We start from the raw sequence: 26,184 nt of genomic DNA, 5'->3' as shown, positions 1-26,184 counted from the left end.
GGCTGAGAGAGATGTTGGGATCTGTTCATGGTCAAATAGGTGGTAAGTGGCAGAGTCAGGCTTTGAACCAAGATACTGCCTCCAGAGCCAAGGCTGATTCAAGTAGGCCACACCGTGTTTTCTATTTTAGATGTTACCCTATTCCTGCACAACCCTGAGGTGGGTTTCCTGAGAGACAGCCTTATGCCTATGTGTTCTGTATATCAAGAATATTGTGACTTGTAGTCTTATGAGAAACTGTTGAATACAAGATTCTGTGTACCCACATAAGTGAAGAAAGACTTCTTTTCAATTCCCAGAAGCACTTCTACTGTGAGAATGGAGGGATATGAGAAAGGGAGTGGTGGAATGTGAGAATGGACATCTCCCTGGAGCTATAGATGGGTAGCTGGGGTGGCTGACCCCCAATAATTTATTAGATTCCTGGTACTTGCAATTCTAGAAGCTACTAAGAGAGGACTCTTCCTGTTGAGATCATTTCCCCTCTCCATGACTGAGCTGTTATCATTTCTCTCTCTCAGCTGAAGAGCTCATTTAGTTTTGTGTATTCTTTGGTCTGTCCTAAAGTGTGAAAGTCTCCTGATTTCTGTTTATGACTTACTTTCACAAAGATGTTTACTAGCTATCTATGACTGGTATTTGTATAACCATTTTTTTAATGAGAAGGGGCCAAGCTACAGAGAGTAAGTTAACAGTTACCCTCCCTGAAGTGCTATCAAAGAAAGCAATTTTTATTCTGAACCCATATCAACTACTTAGACAACAGATATTTGATATATGGTAATAAAGTCTATCTCAGTCTGATACCCATCTTAGAGATGGGACAATAAAGGAGCCAGAACCTAGCCACAATCCACCTGCTTACTTCCATACAGGTAGAAATCACGATTTCCCTTGGCGAGCAATAGGCCAGATTCTAGATCAGATATCTATCCATGCCACACATAGCCTAGCCATATGTATATTAGATACCTATCAACCACATTCATATATCTTACATGAACATCTGAAAATACAGTAAAAGCATCTGCAAGGCTCCTCGATACACTGTTTGATTTTATGTGGAGTGACTTCAGTATCATTAGTTTGTATGTGGAACGACTTCATGTTATTTTGTGATATACACTAAATTTCTCTCACTGTGTCATAGTCTATGACTCTATGACATGGGTGCATCATCGTTATTGATTGATACTAACATTATAGGGGGTTCTAAGGCATGTGCTGCTAACCCCATTATTAAAGAAATAAATCGACACCACCTTAATCATTTCTGCCTTTTTTCTTTCCCGTGGTTTGTCGAGCAGCTTGACATTTCCTCATTAGGGAAGCAGGTCCCTACCTTCTGTGTCTTTTCCCTGGCTTGTCTGGCAAGTAGTTCTCTCTTGCAAGCTATGAAATCCTTAAGGAGGACTTCCTGGCAAAGGAAAAATCCTCAGTCATCCAACAGTCTCTCACTTTTCTATTTTAAATCTTGGCCACGCACATATGGTTGGGCATGTGTGCCTAAAAATTTCTTCCACATTGACAACGAACTCGATAGTTTTTTTTTTAATAGACAGTGTTGAGCCTGGGCCTCTCCATGGAGTCCTATGAAACTCACCCTCAACTGTGTGACAAAAGGAAACTAGCCTTCACTCTATTCATTTTGCATTTCTTCTATTCTTCTTCTATTGGACAATCTTAGCTTATTTCCTGTCCTTTTTCCTGGGCAAGATCCCCAAGAAAACTAGTTGGTGTCTCAGAAACAGCTGTTACAAGTTGGGCTTTGGGGAAAAAAAGGTAGCAGGGGAGTTGTTAAGCACCAGCTAAGACCAAGACAGCAGGGGGCACTTTGCAGCCATCTACAATGGACCTGATTCTGCCTGACTAAACAGTACTCCATTTTGTTATCTATGGACTAGTTCTTGTTGAAAGTGGGTAACTTTACCTTGGATGCTCCGTCACCTCCAGGATCCACAATCTCCTCCTCCCTCTTAGTGCCCTCCTCCCTCATTATGTCCCCATAGGCATCCTGTGCATTCGGAATCCCAGTACTGTCAGCTAGATGTCAGCATCTCCCTTCTTCTCCCCCAAGTTTCTGCCCATAAGATGTGAGTCCATCAACTAAGTTAGCTCATAAACTTTACTTGCGTTTTAATATAGGATTTTAAAGACATCAAAACCTTTACTACTCCAAATATTAAAGTTATCATGGTAGACTAACAACAGGTAATAGGGCTGATATTGGGAGGTGGGGGAGGTTGGTTCATAGCAATGTTTACTCACATCACAGTACATAGGTGGCCCCATATAGTGGAGGTGGGGTGGGGAGGTGGGTGGGTTTAAATTTCTTCATGGTAGGGGAAGACAGCATTGGACTTGGAGTCAAAACAACTGGTTTTGAGTCTCTCCTTATCCAGCTGCTAGTTGTATTACCTTGGACAAGTCATTTACATTTTTCTCTGGGTATGTTTTCTCATCTCTAAAGTGAGGATAATAATGAATTACCTACTATAGAATTATAGTGTTTTAAAGGCTGGTAGTTACTGGATACTGGATACTGTTTAAAAGGTAGGTAGTTACTGGAAGGTATCTCAGAAATCATCTGGTCCAATTACCTTATTTCAATTTAAGGGACTGAAGCCTAGAGAGGTTATAGCATGCTCAAGGTTGTATAGCCACTATAGTCAATAATAGTTAGTAGCTAGCTGCACATGATGACAAAATGCCTGTAATTCCTGTTATTGGGAAAGCTGTTGCTAGTGCATCCCTTGAGCTTCTAAATTCTGAGTTGTAGTAGGACTAAAGCTCATTTGATGTCTACGTTAAATCTGGCACCAATATGGTGAGGTCTTAGGAGCAAGAGGCCACTACACTCCCTAAACAGGGATGAACCAGACTAGGTTGGAGACAGAGCATGTCTAAATTTCCATGCCCCACAAAAATGCATCCAATATTTAAGGGGGAGTAAGTGAAAAATCCATCGTGGCTGGTTATAATTGCGCCTGACCATGAATAGCTGGAGTCAAGGTGGGGAGGGGTACTTGGTAAGCTTAGGGATGGGATAATAGAGAACCCTTGTGACTCCATGGGGCTTTAGGTCAGTAAAAACCTGTGAAGCATGGGGCAGTAGGCCAGTGGACCACTGTGGGTACCACCACATAATGTACCACCCCATAATGTAACTCAATAGCAAAGTCTAGGTTGCCTCAAACTAGTTATAACTCTAAATTTCAAGAAATACGTAAGATTATATCATCTTCCGGGAGAAGGATCATTTCTTTTTTGTTCTTATCCATCACCCATAGTACCTAACAAAGTACTGACCCTATGTTGCAAATGAAATTAAGCAAATGAGTTTTGAAATTGAATTTGACCATGAAGTAGAACCTACTCTGCTTCTCTTTCCTGGTCATAAGGAATAGGAAAGATACACAAGAATAATGAGGGCAAGAGCCCTAAGAAGACTACCAGGTCTGCCACCACTACTAGGATGCCTGAGTCTCCAGCCTACCTTTCTAACCCAGTTATAGACCTCTCCCTTTCCCATATTTTATGGTCTGACCCAAACATATCTTCCTCTTGTTCTTTACGTTTTATCTCCCATCTCTGTGGTTTACATAATTGTGTTCATCATACCTGAAATGAACTGTCATCTCATGTTCAAATATTTGAAATCTTTATTTCTTTCAAAACTGTTCAAAAGACACCTTCTACATAGATATTTCCCTGGTCCTTCTTTCTCTTCAGTTGATCATGAAGGTCTTCCCCTGAAAAACGGTCAGCTTCTATTGATTTATGTAAATTTTGTACACAAATTTTTGTGCAAATTGTCTTCACTGAAAAAATATCAGCTTCTTGAGGGCAATGTTTCATTTTAGTCTTCGTACGTGCCCAGTACCCAACATAGTGCTTCGCATATAATGGGAACCTAAAAAATGCTTATTGATTGATTGAGCTGGTCATTCATCTAGTACTTGAGAAGAGAGAAGTAAATGATACCTACGTGATCAGGAAGAATCAATGCCTCAAAAAAATGTGAACAGTTCACTGTCTTCTAAGTGGTGTGATACATGTCATTGTCTCCTGGCTATTTACCTCAAAGCAGGGGAGATCTGGAAGATTGAAAGACCAGCAGCAATCAAAACATTGATGGGGTAGGGGATGGGATCCTGATCTTTCTACATAGTAACTGGTGGTAATTGTTGCAAAAGCTGATCTTAGTCTTCCAACAGATTAGTCAGCAGTGGGCTCTGAAGCTACATGCCAGAGTAAGTGCAGTAACATTCTCTTCCTGCTAGGTGGCCTCTGAAATTTCATTTTTGTTGTTATTGTTGCCTGTTAGATGTGTCCCCTGAAGTTTATCCTGAATAATATGAGAAAATATAGCTCCATATGACTGCTCTTTGGGAGAACGTCCTACCCACTAAAATGACAAGTCCTCTCCCCCACCCCCCCCTAAAAAAGTCAGAGAGTGAAAGGTGTGTGGCACATGGGAAGACTAAACATATCCTCAATGGGATGCATAAGTAGTCCTTGTTGTCTCATACCTCATGGAAAAAAATAGTGTTGCAATAAACAGGAAGAACAGGTTGTGAGCTTGGGATTCTAGACAAAGAAAGAAAAAGAAACATTTGCTCAATTGGAATGCCTATTTTTAACTTATCTTTCTCTTTCTAAAAATTACAGCCACTCGCAATGACATGTAAAACCAGGTACCTTATAAAGACTGCTGTAGCCTCTTAGTGTAATTCACAAATTCATTGCATTCCTTCCTGCCAGTAAGATGTGGAGTGTCAGAATGCATTGGGGTATTTGTATTTTGATTCTGCAAACCACCACAGTACTCTCCTTTCCGTTCTTCAGCTTCCCTTTCACATTTCTTCATTTTAATCCATGAAGTGATGATAGAGAACTGAGATTACTCCTTTCCTCCTTTTCTCCTGTAATATTCCTCTCTTCCTTATTCAAATTTTTGCCTGGGAGATGTTTATCTTACTTGTATTTTGTCCTTTTATTTTTTTTAAAATCTTTTCCCTTTCATTGAACACACTGTGAGAAAATGCTATTTTTTTCTGAGCAGGAAAATGGGGTTATAAGCATGCAATTTTAAGGACTATGGATTCTTACCTGTCTTCTTCAAAATATCTTGTACCTTAGTGGGTGCTCAATAGATATTTCTTTTTAAAAATTATTTTTATTTTGTTAAATATTTTCCAATTACATATAGCATCTTCTTACAATTATTTTTTGAAATTTTTATTTCCAAATTCTTTCCCTCCATTACTCCTGCCCCTTACCCCTCCTTGAGAAGGCAAGAAATTTGATTTCAATTATACATTTGAGATCATGCAAAATATATTTTCATATTAGCCATGTGGCAAAAGAAAAACAATAATTATAAAGAAAACTTCAAAAATATCTCCTTCAGTCTACATTCAGAGTTTATTAATTCTCTCTCTGAAGAAACACAACATTTTTCATTATGGGTCATTTGGAATTGCCTTAGATCATTGTGGGTTTTTTTTTGTAAATAGTAATTTTTTTCTAATTAAAAGTAAAGATAATTTTCAACATTCATTTTTATAAGATTTTGAGTTCCAAATTTTTCTTCCTCCTTTCTTCCCCTCCCTGTCCTGAAGATGATAATCAATCTGATATAGGTCATATGTGTGCAATCATGTTAAACATATTTCTATTAGTTATATTATGAAAGATAAGCCAGAACAAAGGGAGAAAACCCTCCAAAACAAACAAAAAACCCCCAAAGTGAAGATAATATATTTTGATCTACATTCAAATTCCATGGTTTTTTCTCTGCAGAGAGCATTTTCCATTATGAGTCTTTTGGGATTATTAGATCATTATCGTGGTCAGAGTGACTAAGTCTTTCACAACTGATCAACCTTACAATACTGTTGTTACTGTGTACAATGTTCTGGTGGTTCTTCTCACTTCACTTTGCAAGAGTTCATATATGTCTTCCCAGGTTTCTTTTAAATCATCTTGTTCATAATTTCTTATAGCACAATAATATTCCATCATAACCATATACCACAACTTGTTCAACCATTCCCCAATTGATGGGCATCCTCTCAATTTCCAATTGTTTGCCAGCACAAAAAAAGATGTTATAAATATTTTATTGTACATATGAGTCCTTTCCCCTTTTCTTTGATGTCTTTGGGGTAGAGACCTAGAAGTGGTAATGCTAGGTCAAAGCATATGCATCATTTTATAGCCCTTTGGGCATAGTCAATAAATATTTCTTAATTCTTTTTGAAATGGTTAAGATGATACACCAGAAAGCATGGTTAAGACTTTGAGAATGATGTTGGAACCCCTGCTGCTATTTCACTTACCTGCTAAAATCCTGAGTCTATGAAGAAGAAATAATGTCTGCCCAGAGGGACAGATCACAGGCTTTTCCAACCCAATATGTTGTTCTGTATCTGTTTATTCCAGCAGAATATGGGGCTGATCTGGAAGACAAAAAACAACAGAACACTCTCAAAAAGACAGCATCTCATTGATTAAGGGGAGATTTGGAATCGCCAGTCGAACCTCAGGTAAGAAATATGTAATTAAAGATGGAGAATACAGAAATCTGACTTTTGTATAAAAAAAGAAGGCATTTCTAACCTATTAGTAAGACATGTAATTTCCATTGCTTTTATAGTTTATACCAAGCCACTGAAACTCTCCTTCCAAAGCCATGTTGGAGTTCCAGTAGCACTCATTTGAGAGCACCTTGGCATGAACTGAGGGCTATATTATAACCATAAAATAGTTATTCTCTCCTCAAATTTAATTGATTTATATGGGAAATGGTGGTATGATCTTGGCTTTATTTATAACATATTTGCTTAATTCATCTAACCAAACCAGATAATTAAAAATCAGCCAAAGAGCAGAAGCAGTTTGAATTAAGGAAGATATGCAAACTAAGCTCCATAGGGATAACGTGGGACAAAGCTAAGTCAGGGCATTACTTATTTCTACCTTTTCCTTTTAGGATATTTTAAAGCTCCGAAATAAGGGTCAATCTGCCTAATTTTCATTTATTACCTACCATGTACGTAGAAAGTTTGCTAGGTGCATGTCTAATACTAATACTAAACTAATGCATTCAAGGCTTTGTGTTAGGTGTTAGGGATACAGAGATGGGAAGGAAACAATCTCTGCTCCCAAACAGTTTATAGCCTTAGTCTAAGGTGGCAATCTATATACTGATGGATATATGAGGGAGAACGGACACAGTCTCTTCCCTCAAGGACATTAATTTGAGGGACCCTCCACATCATAAGCAAACATTTGTCTAGTGTCTACTACATGAAGAATATGGTGTGATCTCATTTTAACTTCTCATTCTACCTTCCTCATCATGGCTAGACTAATTTGACTATCATAATGGGAAGAAATGACTGTGAATTCAATTCCATAGGGTGCAGTCTGCTAGTTTGTCTAATGGGGATAGCACTGTAGATGACTACACAAGCCTTTGTCTTTGTTATATCTAAAACTTTCTGAAAAACCCCCTTTGCCTGGTTTTATAATGTCAAACTCTAAAATATTCAGGTTGTTTTTGTTGTTCTAGCCATAAAAAATTAATGATCACGAAAGTATTATCATGTTTATTTTAAAGCAACAATTTTCTACATTTTAATTAAAAGTTGTAATTCACCATCTTTTGACCAAGTTATCTTAAATCTTCATCTTATTAGTAATGGGTATTGGGCCAGATTCAGAGAGAAATACAAGCATTACTTAATGCAAACAGTAAAAATCTCAGTATTTCTAGAGATATGGTTCAGTTCAATTCACGGGCTGTGCTAACTCTGCCTTTTTAATTAGAAATATTCTCCTACTTATGCAAGAATACTGGAAAGGGGGGCATTGTCTTGTTCATTATATATTCTGAGAGAATCACAACTGGACAAAACCAGGCATAATATGATGACTGTTATGTTATTAAAACACTTTAATAAGGTTACTTTCTCTACAAGAACTATGATGTCCTGGGCCTTTCCTGGCAAGAAGAGGGCTTTTTAATCTTGTCTTAGAAAGGTTTGCCTGGGTAGACCATACCCACTTTCTTTCTAGTCCTCAATTCTACATTATAAACTATCAGCCTGGAAAAGATTGCATTTTCAATTTCAGGTATTTTTTTCTGGTATACTTATACCTACCTATTTAGCCTTATTTCACCCTCTCCTTCATGTACAATCCATTCTAGTCAAACTGGTTTACTGGTGTTAATCTAAATCAGTATAATCCAATATGAAGTTATTAAGCATCTACAATGTGCAAGAAACTATGCTGTGCTAAATACTGGGGTTATAAAGACAAAATGAAAAGCATTACCTGCCCTCAGGGAACTTATACTCTACTGGAAAAATGCAGAATGTTGAGATAACTATATACGTCTACATATATTATGCAGACATGTATATATATATATATATATATATATATATATATATATATATATATATATATATATATATATATATATATATATATATATATATATATATATATATATGCACGCTCGCACATTGTAATTTGAGGAGGAAGGAGAAAACTCTAACAACCAAAGAAAGACTTCTCATAAAGATGGCACAAATCCTGCCCTCTCTGTGAAGATTTTTCAGTCTTAGAATGGACTCCACTGACATCTTCATCAGTACAAATAACTCTTATTTCTTCAAAACCCACTTCAGATAGCTCTTCTTTCATGAAGCCTTCCTTGATCCCTAAAGTGAAAATGATCTCTCCCTCCTATAATTTATCATGTCATTTTGTTGAGAAAGACCCTCTTCTCTTATGAAATTTTACTTTATATGTAATATAAAGTAATAATTGACATATCATTTCTCCCTATTAGATAATAAACTCTTTGAGATCAAGGGCAGGCAAAGTGGTACAGTGGAAAGAGTCAGATGACCTGAGTTGATGTGCTAGTTCTATTACTTACTACCTCTGTGACTTAGGAAAGGTATTTCATTTTTCTGGCCCTAAGTTTCCTCATCTGTAAAATGAGAAGGTTGGATTTGATGACCTCTTTGGTCCCTTGAAACTCTGGGTCTCTGATCTCAAGAGTTTCATTTTTGTATTCCTAGTGCACAGTGCCTTACTTATCAAGAGAGTATTAGATAGGGGAAAATGCTTAAAATGGAGAGACATGTCAGTCTGTTGATTTGAGCACAGGTTGATTAGAGTACCATGAGAGTACACATATTTCTAAACTATAAGCTCAGCTCTCACCCTGACCCCTGATACATTGCATCATAATAAACATTTATTAAGTAGCTTCTGTGTGCCAGGCATTGTGCTGAGTGTGGCATTGCCAAACACACTGTTCAGAGGTTTAATCCTATCACATTTTACCTTTAGTTGCCCTGCAATAATTTTTAAATTCAATTCTATCAATTCAATTGATTAAGTGCCTACTATGTGTTGGGAAGGAGCTCAATGTTATTGCTGCAAAGATGAAATAAGACATAATTCTTGCCCTGGAGGAATTTTCATTACTGTGGAGAAATGGGGTGCAGAGAATAAAGCATATACGCAGATAAGCATGATGAGAGGCAATTTGAGGTAGGAGAGAGGCAACTGGGGGAGACTAAGGAAGATTTCACAGAGAGAGTGACATCTGAATTGAGCCTTGAAGGGAGAAAAGGACTCTGGGAGGCAGTAATGAAGAGGGTGTGTATGCCAGGCATAAAATGAAAGAGAAAGCTTCCCTCAGCAGTAGGGTACACAACGGTTGCAAAGCAGCGACTTATCTCTATGCATTACTTTGATTTCAAATTATTTTTAGCATGGCTTTTATTGTACTCATTGTTACATACATAAATCTTTAAAGTAATACGTTTTGTAAGAAATGGTCATAAAAATTTACAGCCAGTAACTTTTCCCCTGTCCCTTACAATGATATTCTACTAAAACCATTAAATGGTTCTCATTAATGCCCTTTAAATGATTGTGTAATGACCCACAATCGCTTGTAAGTGAACAACCATTAAAGAATTACCAGTTCTTAGCATGCTTTTAAGTACAGTTTAAATACATGGGAGGTAACGTGTAATATATTAGAAAAAAAGTATTAAATTTGAAATAGTAAAAACACACTCACCACAGCAGAATGAGGAGGTGTGCAACCCGACCCTGCAATGACCAGAGTTCTGACTGAACATATGATTAGTACAGATTGCTTTTCCTTTATACTTTTCCCCTCATCAAATCTTGACTTTTTTTTTCCTGGGGAGGAAGAAGTCTTCAGAGGTGGGGCAGGAGAACAATTTTGTGGTTCTCACATGGAAGAAATTGTAGGGGACAAAATGAAAACTGCGTCCAAAAGTAGCAAAAGATTCCGATGAAAAGTGAAAAATCCAGTTAATCCTCAGATACTTCCTATATGATGCTAACGATCCAGATGTTTGGCATTGTGTAGACGAAACATCTGGATGACGTAAACCCAGCCAAAAACAACATGAAGGGATCAACTTCCTCAGTGGAGAATAAGGTTAAAAAAAAAAAAAGAAAACTCCACCACTTCTCCATGCACCAAGCATATATTGTGATTGGCAAGCTTACCTGCCAGCATACAGCTGGGCTCTTGAATTTCCCCCAAATACTACTGAAAAATAAAGCCCATTAACCTTGGTGATGTTATTCATGTTGGAGTGTGTTTTTCACTCCTGACAGGTAACCTGTCTCAGAGTATCTTTAAGAGTAATCCAAGTATACAGACCTAGCCACAAAGGAGCCCTTTGTACTAACCATATAATGCCAGGTGAGTCCAGAAACAGATTGCTCATAGAGCATGAGAGGGACATAATTCTCCACAGAGACGTTTTTCTCTTTACTTTGAAGGAATTGTGTCTTAGAGGGGAAAAAGTGAAGCCGGTTTCAGGTCCAGAGAGCATTTCCACAAATCTTTCTCGACTCTTTTGGAAACAGTTTATTTACTCAGTATCCCAACTGGCAAAATCTTTACCCTAGTAGTTTCAGTGAAATTGTAATCATTTTCCAACATGTTTCATGCTCTCCCTCTATATTATACATATTTATTTACTAGTACTTAATGGCAAAGGAAAGGTGGTAGAGAAGGGACTCTTGTAGATAGAGATATGGAGTCATAACTAATAGCCATGCTACTCAGGCAGGTTTGAAACGGGAAGGGAGGAAGCAGGCAAGTATTTATATAGTGACATTTTCCAGATATTATCTCTTTTGGATCCTCATAATAACCCTGTGAGGTAGGTGGGCCATTATTATTCCCATTTTATAGCTGAAGAAACTGAGACAAACAGAGGCTAATGACTTGCCCAGGGACACACAGTAAGTGTACAAGGCCAGATTTGAACTTGGGTCTTTCTGATTTTGAACCCAGCACTCTGTTTGCTTAGTACCTCCTAGTAGCTACTGATTTGAACTAAGTAGGGTGGAAAAACTCCTGGCTTTGGAACCAGAGGACCTGAAGTAAGTCATTTAACTTCTCAGCCTCAGATTTCTTATCTGTGAAATGAACCTGTTGGATTAGATCATCTCTAAGATATTTTCCATTTCTAAGTTCTGCGATCCTACAACTCTAGGTTCTTAATTCTAAATAATGCTCTGTTTTAGAAAAACCCTGGGGAGTCCTCTCTCTCTCTCTCTCTCTCTCTGTATTTAATCAAATAAACTGAAGTCAAAGGTAGCAAGCAGTGATTGCCTTTTGCAAACACTAAATGGGAAAATGTGTCTTTGTTGCTCCCAGGCTTTCCTTTCTCTTTGCTTCCCCTTGTCCTTGCCAGTCCATAAGACTGCCAGCATATACCTACATTTCAGGTGTCCAGTATTCCTCCTGTTCAAAGACCTAACTTCCACCTCATAGAAACTGGCCTTCCAGAAAGAATTTGACATTAGTAATTTAATGGGAACGCAGCTACATGATAGAGTGACTATAGTGCAGGGTCTGGAATCAGGAATACTCATCCATTTACTAGCTGTGTGACCCTGGGCAAGTCACTTAGTCCTGTTTACCTCAGTTTACTCATCTCTAAAATGAGTTGGAGAAAGAAATGACAAATCACTCTGATATCTTTGTCAAGAAAACCCCAAATGGGGTCACAGTCAGACACAACTCAAAAATGACTCAACAACAACAAATTTAATAGAAATTTAAGACTTTCCCCAGAGCTGTGGGTATTCTAAGACTTTTGTCTAATTATATAATAATAAAATTATATCGAAATGAATAATGGAAAATGGATATCGAAGGTCAGTAGAAGTGATACTTTGGAGATGGGGAAGAAGCCTTCTGAATGTCATTGAAATTGTAACATTGAGAAGAATTATCGCTTACAATTATGTAACACTTCTGGAAGATGAAATTCTTTCCTTAACACCAATCCTCCTTGAAATAGGGCAGATATTCACTTAACTTCACTTTTCAGATGAGAAAAGATGTTCACAGAAGTTGAGGGCCCTGCCTCTGATTAAAAAGCTAGTTAATATCTGACAACAACCCAGGCCTCATGATGCTGAATTGATTTCCCTTTCTCTCCCTTGCCACTTAAGTCATACCTTCCATACCATCTATATTGCTCATGTATAAGTCTGACTCTGGTAGAGAGTGACACTAATTTCCCTTAATTAATGTATAAAATAAATCATCCTGAGAAGCAAGATACTTATCCACCTTCCAATTCTTTCCCTCCCTGTCTGGATCTGAGCAGTAGCATAGCTGAATGACCTTAGTGTTAGTCATGAAAGGACATTGGGACATGGTTGGCCATCAGGAAAACGGACTGAAATTCCACCTTTAGAGTCTTATTTGCCAAGAGGATGTAGCCAAACCACTTAACCCCTTAAGTCCTCCCCTATAGAAGAATTAATAATTCACATAATACCAACTTCAAAAAGTTGTTTTTGAGGCTAAAATGAAAGTGATATGTGTAAAAACTTTTACAAACTTGAAAGTGTTATATGAAATGATCAGTTGTGAGCACTATTATTATTTCACCCTCTTCATCTTCATGTTCATTAGGGTCAGAAAGGAAAAAATCAAGAGGCAAATAAATAGCTGTCCTCCTTTTGTTCTTTGTCATTTAATGTTTGGTGAGCCTTCTCACAAGTGTCTACCGTGCTTGATTGTAATGGAAGTGTTGAGATTCAGGCTCATCTTCTGTAGACTTATTGAAAGCATTCTTGGGACAACTCCGTAAGCAGATAAATTGACTGGGAGGTTATATACTTCTTCCTGTTCCCACATGGTTTTTCTCTATAGGGTTCCTAATATTTTGGGAGCTTTTCACTCAGCATGGTTTGGAGGTTATGAGTATTTAGTATAACAGCACCTATTAAAAATATTTTTTCTCCAAATTTTTGATTGGTCAATAGGAGAATATGGGTGACAACTTTACCTGTGAAAACACTCTGGTTCTAATACAATTGAGTTCATTATCAACATCATGATCATGAGTTTTAGAAACAGCATGGAAACATGGATTAAAATCCTACCCTAGAAATCAGAAAAACCTACACCCAAGTCACCTTTGACACATACTGTCTATGTGACCTTAATAAGTCACTAAACCACTCAATAACCTCAAGCAGTTATCTGAGACTCAAAGTTGCCTGGTATTTACTGGCTTGCTTAAATAGAGTAAACTTTCCATCAGAAGATCCTCATAGTAATGAAATCACGGGCCTACTTAAACTATTGTTCCTATTAATATTATTATTGATATAAAATTTATTATTTTTAAAAATAATTCACTTATTTTTAGTTTTCAATATTCACTTCCAAAAGTTTTAAATTTTCTCTGCCTCTCTCCCTACACCTTTCCCCAAGATAATGTGCAGTCTGATATAGGCTCTACATATACATGCTTATTAAACATATTTTCACATTTGTCATGTTGTATAGAAGAATTAGAATGAATGGGAGGAACCATGAGAAAGAAAAAAGTAAAAAAAAAAAAAAATCTGCATTCAGATTCCAAAGTTTTTTTCTTGATGTGGATGGTATTTTCCACCATGAGTCTTTTGGAATTGTTTCATTATTTTAGTCAACGAAGTAGTTCAGTAGATACTGGTCTTGAGTTCAAACTTGCTGTAAGACACGTGCTGTCTGGGTGACCCAGTTGACCTTGCTCAACCACAATTTCTTCATTTGCCAAAAAGAGATAATAGTAGTGCCTACTTCAAAGAGTTGTTCTGAGGAGAAAATGAGTTAATATATGTAAAACACTTTGCAAATCATAAAATGCTGTGTAAACATGAACTGCATCATCCTCGTCACCATCATTGTAAGGGCCTCTCCCCTCTAACTATGGATGTGGGCATCCTAATTTCTTATCCTCCTCCCGTGCTCGCATGGAGGTGGCTGTCGCCATTCAGTGTATTCTTAACTTGAGAAGTTCTGTTTGGCTCCATGATATGCAGATGATAGGAACATATGGCCTCAACTGTTAAATATATTCCCCCAAGTCACGTTGCCCAGCACTGAAGTACAGCCACCTCGGGGGCAAATGTCCAACAGCTCAGATTGGTTTACAATGGGGAATGAAGACCAGATGACGTTCCAGGAGGTGTTCAGAACAAGACAGAATGCTGTGACGCAAGTTTGAATTTGGTCAGTACATGAAGAGCCTTCTGTAGGTTGCTGAAGAGGGTTGTTGTTCATTGACTCCAGAAGAAGGCCCAGACTGTGGAGATGGCTTATTGTAGAAGGAGCCTGGAGGGGAGGGGAAGGGAGGGGGGATGAAGACTGATCATGGCTTCATTTTTCACTCCTTTCCTATTCCCTTTTATCTCTTTTTCTCTTTCTTCCCTCTTCACCATATTAAATGTCCCAGTTAAATTCAATTTAATGAGCATTAAATGTTTGCTATTTGTTAGGAAGACACTATGATACTTGCTGAAGATATAAATAAAAGTGAATAGAAAATAAAAGATAGATAGATAGATAGATAGATAGATAGATAGATAGATAGATATACTGAGTAACCATCAATCAAGCACTTACCATGTGCCAGGCAATCTATACCGAAAATAAATAAAAACAAACCAATAAAATCTCTGACCTTAAAGAGCCTTCCTTTCTACTGAGTAACTAATTTAAATGTCCTGTGCTCTGGAAGCACCTATAAGCACATATAAAAACATTTCTACAAACTGCAAAGAAAAAAAAAAGTGGGGTCATTACTCTGGGACAAGACTTGGTTATTTTTGTTTTTATTTTCTTTCGTTATACTTCTAAAACTCTCCTGTTTGTTCTGCAATGGAGTGTATTAAATGCATAGGATGGCTGGGTTCCATGTATAGCAGTTAAAAGCAACAACCAAGATAAAAAAACAACCCCAAAAGCTTATCTCCTAGATTGTATCCTAGAAGAGGCAGACAGAATAACTATAATAGTTTCATGATTTAGAGTACAATGTATTATTTGCCCTTTTTTCCTTTCTTTGAATTGTAAATTAATCATTAGAGGGCTCTATCTAAAGTATTATTCTCACTGTGTATCCTGATTCAACCTGCTCCACACAGGCAAATGCACCTGACTGTAATTTGGGGAGCCCAAATTGCAGTGGGTTCGGCACTTTGAGATGACTCTAATAAGTTAATGTCATTCCCGTCTTTTGGAACAATTCAATTCAGAAGGGTTGCAGTGTATCATTAATGCATTAAAAAAATGTTGTGTTTTTCGGCTGAATACCTGGTATTAGTTTGGATCCTGACAATCCCAAACAGACTTTTTAGAAGATGCTGGTGCCTGGGAGTAGCGAGGAAGCAATTTTTGTTTAAGTGTGTGTGTGTGTTATCAGAGCAGCCCAAGTACTTCAAAGGTCTGTACTATATGCTTAAAATAGGCACACTGCCAAACAGGAATTGAAACACATATACTGTACATACTACACTATTTGCCTTACAGAAATTAATTTTCAGCAGGCAGCCGCTTGGATTATTTAATATTTATCTTTAGCTGCAGGAAGATGAATCTATTATTTTATACGTTGATTTTGTTATTTTACCCAAGCATTTTGACTAGATTTTCCAGTAGGAGGTGCTTATACTGTCTTCTATACATTGAATACATACAGAAGTGTCTAGATTTAAAGTGCCAAGAATTAAGTGAGGAACACTGAATTTCAGAGCAAAGTTCCTAGGATTTTAGATTTTTGTTCATTTGATGGCTATTTTTGTTTTTTTGTTTTTTATTTGTTTTTGTCCTATGATATCATGAATATAGGAAATCAGTGTAGGGAACTTAAGGTCCAGAAACGATCTCTACCCATAGATAGGGAGATAGCATGGCACCAAAGAAAGGTGTTCCAGAGTTACATGACCCAGGTTCATATGCTGCTTCTGATACCCATTACCTGGGTGACTTTGGGCAAGTTAATTCCATTTCCTGGGCCTCAGTTGCCTCATCTGTAAAATTTTGGGGTTGGACTGACTATGAGGCTCTCTTCTGATTCTAGATCTATAATCCTATGATCCTTTGATAAAATCAGTAACTCCTTGAAGTGGATCATCTTAGACAAAGGATTCTTAATATTTGTTTGTGTTACTGAACCTTTGGAAGTCCAGAGAAAACTATGAACCTCTTCTTAAAATAATGTACTTAAATGCATAAAATAAAGTATGTAGGATTACAAAACAAACAAATAACCCAAAAATATAATTATCAAGATTTTTGTGAGCTTTTAAGTTCACAGACCCTTAGATGAAGAAACTCTGGTTTAGAGAGGTATCTGCATCACTGCAAGTTTAAATGACTCATCCATGGCCACACAGCTATGGTAGCCTGTTTCAGAGGCAGAATTCAAACCCAGTTTTTCTGACACCAATGTTGGCTCCCCATCAACTCTACTATGTAGTGGCTCCCATAGTGATATCGTCATTGTTGTTCAGTTGTAACCTATTCTTCATGATCGCTTTTTGGGGTTTTCTTGGCAATAATACTCGAGTAGTTTTCCATTTCATTCTTCAGCTCATTTTACAGATAAAGAAATAGAGGCAATCAGGGTTAAGTGACTTACCTAAGCTCACACAGATAGTAAATGTCAGAGGCCATATTTGAACTCAGGAAGATCAATCTTCTTAAATCCAGGCACTGTTCCCCCCAGCTATCCAACAGAGTGGGCAGCTAGATGGTATAGTGGACAGAGTACCAGTGCAAGAATCAGGAGGACCTGAGTTCAAATCTCACCTCAGACACTTGACACTCACTAGCTGTGTGACATTGGGCAAATCACTTAACCCCAATTGCCTCATGCTGGGTCATCTCCAGTCATCCTGATGAATATCTGGTCACTGGATTCAGATGATTCTGGAGGAGAAGTGAGGCTCGTGACCTGCACAGCCCTCCCTCGCTCAAAACAAAGTCAAGTGCAAGTCATATCATCATTTCTCTGATGGCGTGGTCTTTGGCAATGAAGGATGAACACACATATTATTGGATTAATGATATCAGTAGAAACAATGGAAATAGCATCACACTAAGAATCAGGACATCTGAATTCCAGCTCTTTCTCTGACTTTTGGTGAATCATTTGGGCACTCTTGATCACACAAATATTCCTCCTGTATGAAATAATGGGAGAAGATCAGATGATGTCCATTTCCTTCAGTCGTAAAATTCTGTGCTGCTACAGTACCCCTAAGTGACCATGGCTCCTCCTATTGTTAAGATACCTTAAAGTATGGAACTCTATTGATTGCATGAGATAAATTAAAGCACAAGGGAAAAAAATGTCACCATGTCAAATAACAAAATGACTGATTTAGTGTCAGAGACACTTGAGTGTATAAAAATACACAATTCTGCAAAGTACCTTGTAGATAGAAACTGTTCAATATCAATGGAGCATTACCGGGTCTGCACTGTCAGCAAACTTGACTGTGACCACAGTGAAAGAGATGCTAAAATGTCATTTCATGGACCACATTATGTGGTGCTTACAATGAATATTCTGGCCATGGTTTATTACATTTTTGATAAATTGTAACTTCTTGGACCAAAATTTGGTTTGCTTATCTCTAGTGTCATTTAAATATCTTAAAGAACTGAATTTGCCCCAAAGATTTAATCATCATTCAGCAGCAGTCTGTAACCATGTGGTACTAATTTAAATTACTGTAGCCATGGACAAGTCTCTATCCAGAAATTAATAAATGCAATTTATAAGGAATGTTAAGTAACAACTAACAATTTAATGCTTTGTGAGTTTCAGCCAAACTGATTAAATAATTAAAACAGATTTCTAGGGATAGGGGAAGAGATTTTGCCATAAAAAGAGATAAACAGTTTGGGAATTGTATGCATTCTCATAGACATTTAAGATAATTAAATCCAAAACCTATGTTAAAATAACACTAAGGGTCTGGTTTAAATCAACAGTGGGAATTTCAGAGTTAAGAGTAGAACTCCAACCTTAATCTATACCATCATATGAGGAAATGGATTCTGGGATTTTCTGAGAATTGATGAGGGCAGTGTTGGCCTCCCATGTAACACGTACCCACAGTGCAAGTTCTACTTACACTTGTACTTAAGGACTTCCCTGAGCCTACTTAGATTGATCAAAATGTATTTTTTTTTAATAACTTATGTGCTATTGTCAAATTGTTACCTGTATTTATAGATAAAAAAAAATCTCTAAAAGCTCATGAAACATCTATGGTTTGATATGTATATACCATTGATATATGTATCCATTCATATGTATGCATGGAGTTCATTTGTAGAGGGCACTAGATGCATGCAGGTGCTGAGTAAGCACTGTTTGGTCAGTGAATATTTGTGTTTTGTAATTTACAATCCATGATTTCTGTAGCCGGATAAAATAGTTAATAGGTAGCATGAGTTCACAAAATCATATAATTTTGGCACTGGAAGTTACCATAGTGGCTGTCTAAAAAAAAAATTCCCTCCTAAAACATAACCATTAAATGATGATCTAATCTCTGGTTGGGCAGAAGCCACTACATACTGAGATAGCACATTCCACTTTGGGGATAACTCTTACTGTGATAAGATTTTGTCCTTCATCAAGCCTAATTTTACCTCTGCACTTTTTATGCATTGTCTCTAGTTCTACTTCCTAGCTCCAAGCAGAATAAGTGTAATCCCTCTTCTATGGGAGGGTCTTTCAAATACTTGAATAAATCTATCTTATATAGAGAGCAGCTAGTTGGTACTAGATAGAGGGCTGTGCTTGGAGTCAGGAAGACTCATCTTCCTGAGTTCAAATCCAGCCTCAGACACTTAAATGTCTTGTATGACTCTGGGCAAATCATTTGCCTTGATTTTCCCATATATAAAATGAATTGGAGAAGGAAATGGCAAACCCCTCCAAGATCTTTGCCAGGAAAGCCTCAAATAGGGTCATGATGAGTTTGACATGACTGAAGTGAGCAGATTATGTATGTGTATATGTATGTGTATATATCTATATGTGTGTATATGTATACATGTCTACATATATGTAGACACATACAGATATACATATGCACACACACATGCACACACACACATATGCATTCCCCCTTAAAACAAATCTTCTTTGTTGTAGGCCATACCTCTCCTAGTTACTTAAGTTGAATGACAGCTCATAGATTACATTGACATACTGCTTAAAATAATGTTTCTTTCATTGGCATAAATGGCACAAATATCTATCAGGCAACTATTTGTCCAGTTTTCTAGTATCTAGGAAATCAAAAGTGAGGTGGAGTATCAATTCACTGTTACCTGGGGCTTTCTAAATTAATTGTGCCAAAGTTACCTCACCAGTTGGATGGCAACAACAAAATGGAAAACCATTGTATATGTTTGTGTGTCTACAATGACCAATCATTGGTGGAGTGGAGGGGGCGGGGGGGACCACTGAATTAGTCAAATGACTTGGTGCCACGTAGAACATGAGCTTGGGCAGACTTCAAGAGATGGAGGATAGAAGGGCCTGGTGTGCTAAAGTCCATGGTGTCGTTGGACTTGAAAGAGCTACTGAACAAGAACGACAGAAGATATTGCAGTGGGTTCCAGTATGGTTGTAAAGATCCTACTGCTCCATTATTTGGGGTCTAGTTCTTCCATTTATCATAAGGTATGGGTGAGAGGATATAATAATAATGGTGAACAGAACCATACACATAATAAAAACAATTAAATGTCTATTGGATGTAGGAATATAGTTTGTCCTGTTGGCTTGAATATCTGTGTCCCCCTCAGAAAACATGAGATCTGCAGGCAGAGCAATTAGGACTAGGGCCAGGAAGGAAAGTCCACAATTTAATACAACACAATTAGCCCTTGCACCTGAGGAGAAGAATGACAGCCATGATTGGGAATGAAATCCTGCTGGTCTCAGGATGAAACATTCCATCAATTTAAATTTTTACTAAAATGGATCTATTTCCACTGGAGCCTGTGTTCATCCTTCATTTTCTAAGATCATGCCATCAGAGAAATGATGACATGCCTTGTACTTGACTTTGTTTTGAGTGAGGAAGGGCTGTGCAAGGTCACCAGCCTCCCTTTCCCATTCTGAGCCATCTGGATCCAGTGACCAGATATACATCAGGATGACTGGAGAAGGCCTAGGGTGTAATGGGAAACCTTGGCCTATTCAGGTACTCACTTAAAGTGAGGTGACATCCATTCAGTGAATAGGTCTCTTTAAGAAGTAATCAGGGAATGGCCCCCTGATCACACCTTCTCATCCTGGTCTCATTGTTTTCCTTCCACAAATCATCCACAGGGTTCCATCCAATATGCTAGAGTCCCCTTCACCAGAGCAGGGGTTCTGGACCTTTCTGTGTGTGTTATAAACCCCTCTGGCATTCTGGTGAAGCCCATAGGGCTCTTCTTGGAGTAATATTTTTAAATGTACAAAATAAAATACAGAGGATTAGTTAGAAAACCAATTATATTGAAATATAATTATTAATTATTAAAAGTTCCTGGATCCCTGATTAAGGATCCCTAGTCCATTTCTCTGAAACGTTTGGCTCCCTGTGGAGCACATGAGCTGTTCCCTGGTTATCCCTTACCCTCACTGCATGACTTGCCCCAAATCCCCTTGTCACCCTCACTGTGGCATGGGACTAATTTCACAGAGGCTATGTCAAGTGAAGCTCAGGCCCAGGCATTCTGTGTCCTGCTAACAATATGCTACATTCATAGTCTAGTAACATATAATGTCTGTAACTATAAATACAGGCAACTAGGTTGTACAGTGGATAGAACATAAAGCCTGGAATCAAGGAAGATCTGGATCCAAATGAGTCACTTCCTAGCTGTATAATCCTGACCAAAGCACTTTGTTTGCATCAATTTCCTGGATAATACATTGTAGCAATAATAACACCTACTTCACAGACTTGTGAGAATAAAATGAGACAACATTTGTGCCTGGCACATAGTAGGTGCCATATGAATGCTTATCCCCTTCCTTTCCCTTTCCCTTTCTTTTTCCAAGGACACGACCTCCTAAACAGGGAAAGATTCATTTCCCATAGCCAAACTACTTGATGAGAAATTCTTAGGCCATCACAACTCATTTTAGCCTTAAAATTTTGGCCTTAAAAATCAAGGCAAGAATTATGGAAGTATTTCTGTAATGTTGTAGTGTAGGAGAATCAGATCACATGAATATATTTTGTCTTATTTTAGCTCTGAATAGAAGCAAAGTCTTGAACAAGGCTAAGATAGTTCACTTGATTCTTAGTATATTCAAGACACTTACTCTGTATCTTTTCCTGTCTCCCTAGCAGTATAGTCTGTACTCTCTCAATGCCCCAAAGAACCTTTCCCCCTCAAGCAAAAATAACCTGCTCAAAAGATCTTATGAAAAGGTGCTTATATCCTTTGGAAGCTCTAATAGTCATGGAAGTCATCTATTCTGTGTTTATAAAAGACCTTTCCCTATTGAATCATGGAGTTGGAATCATAAGATGATGTTGCTCTCCTCAGCCACTGGCTCCCAAGGAGCCAGCATTTTCATTTGTATGCCAGAGAAAGTATAATTATCCCTCTGACGGATGAGACCATACGTTTATCAGTTTGAAGTTGTTACAAGATTTACCCCCTGAAAAGTGCCTGAGTCACCTAGCCAGCTTTCTAGTACCCGACGGTGGCACCACCAGGCATCATTGTTCTCTCAAGGTGATAGCAGGAGCTGTTCCATGCTAGAAGACAGTGGCGTTCTGGTGGGGTCACGGTGGTGTTCAGATGCCTAGCATTTGTCGGGTTTGCCTTGGACTTCTGGTGGTTTAGTTATGAAACTTGTTAATTGAGCTATAAATATAGCTGCAGCCTTTGCCTTCCAGTAAGGCAGTGTGTTAATTTGGGTTTGGCAGGGGGATGGCGCAAGCTGCCAATGTTATGTTAGGATTAGTAACGTGCAGTACATTTTAACTCAACTTTCCTGTGAGCCATGATTTTCTCATCTGCTTATTATCTCTCAGATGAGAGAGGAGAAGAGAAAGCAAACTCATCACTCTGAGTCTCTTACGTTGGGAGGTTTTGCTGCAGGCTTTTCATTTTGACCATCTCCATATGTAGACAGAATGAAAAAGATAGATTGAGAGTATCAAACCACAAACTTAAGAAGCAGGTGATTACTGTGTAACTCACCTGACCACAGTTACGACAGCATCTTTCACTCTTGTCTTCATCTCTTACAAGGGTCTCCCCATCCTCAAGAAAGTTCTGCTGATGCATTGAAACGCATACAGTTTTCATAACATGGCCCATTTACTTATACTCAGGGTTTTGTTTTATTTTGGTAAATAATTCAATTATATGCAAAGATATCTAGTATTATATTTTGCCAAGTTCTGGTTGTGTAGAGAATATAAAGAATTTAACTGAAAAATATGGTAAGTGAATGTCAGAATGGTCATATGCAATGGCCATAGGTCGCACACACACACACGTACCTAATGGCCATAGGTTTATACATACATGCACACACATATAAATATATATGGTGTGTCTGTGTGTGTATATTTGTTGCTGTCATTGTGTCATTTCAGTTATGTCTGACTCTTCATGACCCCATTTGAGGTTTTCTTTTTAAAGATACTGGAGTGGTTTGAATTTCCTTCTCCTGAACAATTTTTTTTCAGATGAAAAAACCGAGGCAAACTGATTTAAGTGACTTGCTCAGCGTCATACAGTAAATATCTGTGGCCAGATTTAAAATCAGGAAGATCAATTTAGTCCTGAACCCAGGCCCATCACTCTACCCATTGTGTTGCCTATCTGCATGAATAGGTATAGATATAGGCATAGGTATAGCTATAGGTATAGCTATAGGTGTACATATGTGTGTACATGTAAGTATGTATATGTTTATGTGTGTATATGGGTTTATGCAATATATCCTGTGGTTATATATGTGTGTTTCTGTGTAATATATGTTTATGTACACAAATGTATACACACACGTATATTTATGTGTATGTACATACATTTGTATATACATTTATGCATGTGTGTATACATGTGCATGTATGTATACATGTATGCATTTGTGTAGTTGAGGCTCTAGCATACTGTCTTGCACATAGTAGGCATGGAAGCTGCAACTCAGGTGGGAGAAGTTGAGCTTTTCCTTAGTGCGCCCCAATTTAAATTGTACTGGTAACATTTGTGCTCTTTTATCAGTGTTAAAACAAATGACTTATAACCTGGTTAGCAAAAATGGTTGAAATAGGGAACTATGGTATCAGAAACAGACTTCTCCTCCCTCACCAGCCCCTCCAGCAGCAGCTTCCCCAAGCAGGGACCTCATAGTGTTATTGTGTTTTTCTGTCTCCGTTTGCCAATTGAATTTTCTTAAAAGTTAATTTGAGGGTGTATTTTTTTTAAAGCTTTCCCTGGGCTCCGAATTTGATACTTGCTACTCTTGCATACTCTCAATCAATATATGTGTAATGAATGAGTTAATGGTTATGTGTTAATCATTAGATATTTAGGGAAAGGCTGCATCCTACTGATTTTTATACTTTCTATAGTTTTTTATTGTGTTTGTCCTTCATTACCAAAGAAGACCATGACAAAAGAGAAATGATGACATGACTTGCACTTGACTTTGTGTTGAGTAAGGGAGGGCTGTGCAAGTCACCAGCCTCACTTCTCCTCCAGAACCATCTGAATCCAATGACCAGACATTTATCAGGATGACTGGAGATGACCCAGGGTGCACTGGGACATCAGGCTGGGAGGGAAACAGCAAGAGTTACTATTGATAATCGCTCTAAAGCTAGGAGGATCCAGAGGAGCCCTTAGGCAGGGGCACATTGGAGTCCCAGCTTCAGAGTGCAGTAGGTTTAAGGTTTTGGGAGAGGACAGGACAGGGGAAAAGAAAGGACAGGAGAGGAGAAGGGAGGGGAGGGGAAGGGAGGGGAGAAGAAAGGAAAGCAGTCAGTGAAACTCAAGTCAACTGGGCATCTTTTGTCCATCCACATTTACCTCCCTTTGGAGAGGAGAAGGAAGGGGAAGGGGAGGCAGTCAGGAGAGAAGGAGTTGGATACCCATTCAGCCAGTTGCGTGTACTCACAGGACTGTGTTTGTCCTTCATTGCCGAAGAAGACCATGACATCAGAGAAATGATGACATGACTTGCACTAGTTTTTTATAGTTTTCCTGAACCATGAAGTCAGAAAGTGGCCTGCCAAATACATGACCTTTCTCCTTTACTTTTCTGAGAAAGATAACAGTGATCTTTCAACAAGATTTTGAAAAGGTTGGTGCTCCATATGATGAAAATTTGATGATAGAAGAAAGATTTACTTTGACTCTGGCTTAAAATCCTAAAAGATTTTATTGACACTACTTGATATCTGGTCATAGGCAAGGCACTTAATGAAAAGTGTTTTGATAAACACTTAATAATTGACTATTTGAAAAGAAATTACTCACAATACACTTTTAGGCTTAATCTTCATTATTAACATTTTTTCCATCACTTTTTTTAAGTCTAGACAATCAACAGAACAATAAATCAAGCCCTGACTTTTAGTGTTTGCTAATTTCTAAGGTATGAATGCTCTAGCAGAAAATTTAACAATCAACTCTCAATAGTTAGAGAGCCTATACAAGCTGGCTCCAAGCCACTTTTATACTTAACCTCCATGAGCTTCAGTTTTCTCATCGGTATAAATGAGGATAATTATACTTACAGTACCTAGCTCACAGGATTATTTTGAGAAATAACTGCAAACTTTAATATCCTTAGACTCATTTTGTTGCCATTTTCTTTCTTTATTTGTTTGCAGTATCCTATGTCTGCATTCCCTTCTCTCTACTCACACAGTTACCACCTTATTTCAGGCACTCAAAACTTATCATCTATACTATGCAATACTATACTGTACTATACTGTACTATACTATACTATACTATACTATACTATACTATACTATACTATACTATACTATACTATACTATACTATACTATACTATACTATACTATACTATGCAATAGCCTCCTATTTGGTCTGCCTCCCTAAAGCCTCTCCGGACTCTAACCCATCTCCCATATAGATGCCAGTCATTTTCCCAAGTTCTAAATCTCAAGATGTCACTCCTCTCCCTGTTACTTTTACAATCAAATAAACACAGTTCTGTTTAGCAGTAAAGCTCTTCTCAACCTGGTCTCAGCCTACTTTTCTAACTTATTGCACATTACTTCCCTTCATGCAGCTTATGGTTGAACCAAAGTGACCATTTTGTTATTCCTCATATATGATACTCCATCTTGCATCTTCATGCCTTTATATTGGCTATCTTTCATTCTTGGAATGCCCTCTCTCCTCAACTCTGGCTCTTATAATTATGTGTTTCCTTGAAAACTCATTTAGAGTAGCACATACTATAGGAGACCTATTCTCCCCACACCTCTTGACCTGCTGCTGCCGTCCCATTTTTGCCCCAAAGTTAACCTTCCATCTTCTTTGTTCGACCTTTGTATATGCTATATGTGCATAGCTTCTCCTCCATTAGGATGTGAACACTTTATGGGAAAGGACAATTTAGCTTTTGTCTTTTTATCCCAAGTGCCTAGCTGAGTGCCTGACCCATAATATGTGTGTCTACTTAAATGCTTATTGATCAATATTTAAATGTGACTTGTCGTTGATGATGATGACGATGATGAAAAGTACTTTATCTGCATTGAGGCTTTTAAATAATGT

At 37.9% G+C, this 26,184-nt stretch overlaps 1 long non-coding RNA gene across 1 annotated transcript in view; it reads left to right on the top strand.

Annotated features, from left to right (window-relative positions):
- LOC140528087 (uncharacterized) overlaps positions 1–26,184 on the top strand; it is a 150,861-nt gene that overhangs the window by 48,933 nt on the left and 75,744 nt on the right. Inside the window, exon 2 of the long non-coding RNA XR_011975074.1 lies at positions 6,451–6,551. This is a non-coding gene — a long non-coding RNA (uncharacterized lncRNA). The remainder of the gene's footprint in view (positions 1–6,450; positions 6,552–26,184) is intronic.

The sequence above is a fragment of the Notamacropus eugenii genome, chromosome 1 (genome assembly GCF_028372415.1).
Source record: "Notamacropus eugenii isolate mMacEug1 chromosome 1, mMacEug1.pri_v2, whole genome shotgun sequence".
Taxonomy (NCBI): Eukaryota; Metazoa; Chordata; class Mammalia; order Diprotodontia; family Macropodidae; genus Notamacropus; species Notamacropus eugenii.
This window is presented reverse-complemented; position numbering and strand designations above follow the sequence as displayed.